Here is a 4,492-nt window from a genome sequence, read left to right as displayed (position 1 = left end):
TGTGTGATGAATAAAATCATCTAGAATTGCATATACTCAATTTGTCCAAACTAGGGTTTATGAGAAATTAATCAAATTTGGATTGAATTTAATGTTAGGATGATTAAAATTACATGAATTTGATCATATGATGTTGAATTCATGCTTGAAACCAAGCTCTATTTATTATGATACATTCAACCATGGATAATTAAATTAGAGAAAATATAACAAAATTTCCTATGGTCTACATTTGATATTGGAAGGATTCTACATGCTTTGGAAGTAAAATTGAATCAATTTGGAACATTGTTATAGTAAAAGGACTATTTTGCAAGTTTTAGAAGTTATGGTAAATTGAAGTATAAATGCTTAATTATAGGTGTTTTTGCTGGAATTTAATGTTTAAATGTTGAATTTGAACTTAGAATATTGTTTTGGATCAAATTGCAAGAAATTGGAAAAAGTGGGTGGTTAATTTGAATCATGCTAGAAAGTTGGGGATGTAATTGTAAGTTTTCAAATGTTAAACTACTAGATTAAGTTCATTATTAAAATGATGGAAAATTTTATTTGGATGTTAAATTAGAAGTAAGAAATATTATTTGGGGAAAAAATCCAAATTTGGTTAAGTTTGGTGTTTTATTTAAAAAAATTGGACATTTTGGAGTTTAAATGATAAGTTTGCAAATGTGATTGTATTAGATTGAATATATTATTTAATGCTGAAAATTTTGGTATTAAGTTTTGATTGAGTTAAATGGAGAAGGACCATTTTTATTTATCTGGAAAAATTAGTATGAATTCTAAAAGAATTCATAAATGGTGATTAAATTATAAAGTTTATGAAAGTTGAGTAGTTTGGTGATCAATATGAATATATAAAGGATTGCAATTCCATGATAGAAATATTAAAGTTTTTATTGAATAGTTAAGTGAAATTATATAGAATAAGTATCGATATAAATTATGGATTTTATTATTGGAATTAAAATATGTTAGTAAAATAATAACATATTCTTTGAATATTTTGTGATGTGTACATGATTTTATTTAGACTATGACATATATTGTGAACAAAGAGAATAAAAATGAAGGATAAAGTATGAGACTAAAAGGTTATCGTCATAAAAGGATCTAGTGAGGCAAACAAGGTGAGCACAATTTATTTATTTTAATTGAGGAAGACTTGCGATAAGTCAACCTCATATGATTTATTTTTAAAGTGTGATTTAATTTTGATTATGGAATATTTCCATAACACTTATATAAAGGTATTATGAATGATTTTAGGGCATGAATGCCCAAAGTATTTTATCTGATGTTGTATTTTAAATTATGGATGATTTCGGGCATGAATTGCCTAAGTTATGAATTTTATATTGATAAGATGAAAATGTTTCTAAATTGAAATGCTTGATTAATAAATGGATATGATCTTATCTGAAAGTCCATTGTATGTTGCATGGAGAGTCATAGGTACACTTGGCATGCCAGTCAGTTGAGTAATTATGATGATGATGTTAAGGTACATTTGTGTACATTAAAGAAATGCACCGTTGGTGCAAATGATCAATGAAAGGCATCGTTGGTGCAAATGATATGAATGCACTTGGAGTGCATATTCTAATGATGATGATGGCACCGTTGGTGCTTAGTGTGCACATATGTTCTACTCGTGTGCCTTGCATTCTCTTACATGTACATTTGGCTAAGAAAATAAATGAGAAAGTTCTAAAATGTATTCAAAAGAAATATGAAATATGAAAGTTCTTAAATATGTTCTAAATGGAAAAAGAATATGAAATGATTATTATGTCTGATATCGATAATCATGGTTTTGATAAAATCATGAGATGGTGATTTTTTCATGTTTCTTAGGAGGAAATGGCTTGAATAAATCACTTTGAAAGTTTAATTTGAGTTACTATAATATCTCAAATTTTGGTTAAGGACCAAACCATAAATTTTGAAAGTTTGGTAACCAAAGTATAAATTTGGGAAAAGTTTAGGGACAAAAGTGGTAAATTTTCCCAAAAAGAATTGTTATTCCATAAATGGATAGTTTACTTTTGAGAGTGGAGTTTTATGGATAACAGATTCTTGACCCGGAATTTATGTTAAAAACTAGCAGATGTTAAAGTCCGGTAAGAATTCGGTTAAACGGATCGAATAAAAATTTTTAGAAAATTTGATGGATGATAAATTAAGCTTAAAAATATTATTTACATATGTTAAAATGATGTGAAATAATATAGACCATTGGATTTGGGGAATTATTGGTATTTTTAATTTGGACCATTGGATTAAAATGGCAAGATTGAAATTTCTGAAGTTGCATGGTTCAAATGGTCAAGGGTGAATTAATTTTTTCATATTTAACTTTATAAAGATTATGTTTGTAACCCCCAAGACCCAGCCTAGACATTATGACCAAATCTAGGCTGTTACATATCGTATTCAGAAATTCATTTCATACTTAAAACAATGTTCAAATCCATATAATAGTATAATATAGAACTAGCCATAAGAAATATTCATAAGATATATATATATATATATATATATATATATATACATATATCAGAAAACCATATAAAACATATAAAAAAACAAAATGTCGGTAATACATATATACCAAGACAGTAGCAAAAACATGTGTCACCAAAGTATAACTAAAGGCATATAGAGATATACAGTGATACAAAAATAGGAGTAGTCGGTCCTCTTGATGCCAAGTCTGATAGTCTACGGTCTGCTACTATCTGAAAAGGTTAATATTTACAGAATTAGCTAAATAGCTCAGTGTTCTCTTTACGGTATATAAAAACATACATAAAAATACTTCAGTATTAAATAGTTCATCAAATAAAAAATGAATTGTATCCCCATATGAACACCATAATGTGTAGGTTCCCTAGAAACATACACCCACATGTACACCTAGTAAGGGCCTTATACATATAGCATAAGGACCTGCGGTAAGGACTTACCATGTGCAAAAAGTATAGAAGCCTACGATTAGGTCTTACAAGTTATAGACTATGCATGATATGCTTCATCCAATAATACTCCCAATGACAGTAATAAACATGTATGTATTCGAGTGAAAATGGTAGTTTAATCCATTAAAACACGAAAATATTTTATACTCACAAATCAGATACAAAAATATAGTAACCAAATATCATATAAAAGTATACAATAAATAAGATATCAAATAAATAATATTCAGAAAATCAGGTATTGTGTTGTAAAAATATTTAATACAATCAGAAATCTAAAACAATTCATATAAATATTTTAAAACAGTAATGTAATACCATCAGGAAACACACATGTACTGGTATGAGTAGTCTGATAGAGAAGCCTACTACTGAGTCTACCGATCACGATCAGTGGCAGCGCTAGATCCTACAAAAGGGAAAATCTATATCATAATCCTAATATGAAAAATAATAACCTCTATTTAACCATTTACAAGAACCTATGAGTAACTCTCAAAGGACGCATATCATGTAGGTCTAACGAAAGGGAAGCACAAGATCTAAATGACCCACGATTTGGGGAGACACGAGTACTTTCATAAAAATATATACTCGAATCAATTTTATATTCAAATCTCAAATAAATAAGTAACAATGCTAAAAACACTATGCATTTTTAGATTAATAGACTCGATTCGAGGCTTTCAGGTTATAATTTGGCAAACAGACCATAAAATAGGACTTAAGACGTCGAAATACGTCAAGATGGAGGTTTTCAAAAAAAGTCAACGAATATTAACGATCAATGGTTAACGGTTAATGGTCAATAACTAGTTAACGACCATCAGTCAATCAGTTTGATTCGGGTTGGACTGGGTCGGGTCAGATCGGGTTGGACAGACGGGTCAGGTCGCTTCTAGAAGCCCACCAAGCAGTGGAACTTTCCCACGCACAGCGACAGCATGTGCAGGGCTTACGTGGGCTAGAAAATTTACAAAAAAAATCCTATATGCATTTATGGGGTTTTGAGACACTTTACCAAGCTCGGTTCACAGCGGTAAACATCGAAGAAAACGATTTTGCAACATCGAAAACTTTATCTTCTTCACCCCCTCAGAGGCGGGTGATAACAGAGACAAGATGGATTCTGGTGGATTCGGGACGATGTAAGGAACGTGATGGTACGGAAGGTGACGAAAATGGAATAACGGTCAATGATGAAACATCAATTAAAGATTTCCTACTAAAAGAGGAAAGGTTGAAGAGACATAGATGAGAACGGTTTAAACTTTCTGAAAATGGAAAATTTCTGATTTTTGGGGATTTTAAACCCACATTTAGGAAAAATGGTATAATTATACTATTGGTCCTTCAATTTTAATTGCTTTATTATTTTTGATACAAATTTAATAAAAATCATTATAGTCCCTAAATCTAATTAAAGTTTCAATTTAGTCCTCAAAAAATTTTAAGAAAAATTTGGGCCTTAATTTGGGGTGTGACAACTCTCCTCTTAAAAGAAATTT

The sequence above is a fragment of the Hibiscus syriacus genome, unplaced genomic scaffold (genome assembly GCF_006381635.1).
Source record: "Hibiscus syriacus cultivar Baekdansim isolate YM2019G1 unplaced genomic scaffold, ASM638163v2 tig00110514_pilon, whole genome shotgun sequence".
Taxonomy (NCBI): domain Eukaryota; kingdom Viridiplantae; phylum Streptophyta; class Magnoliopsida; order Malvales; family Malvaceae; genus Hibiscus; species Hibiscus syriacus.
This window is presented reverse-complemented; position numbering follows the sequence as displayed.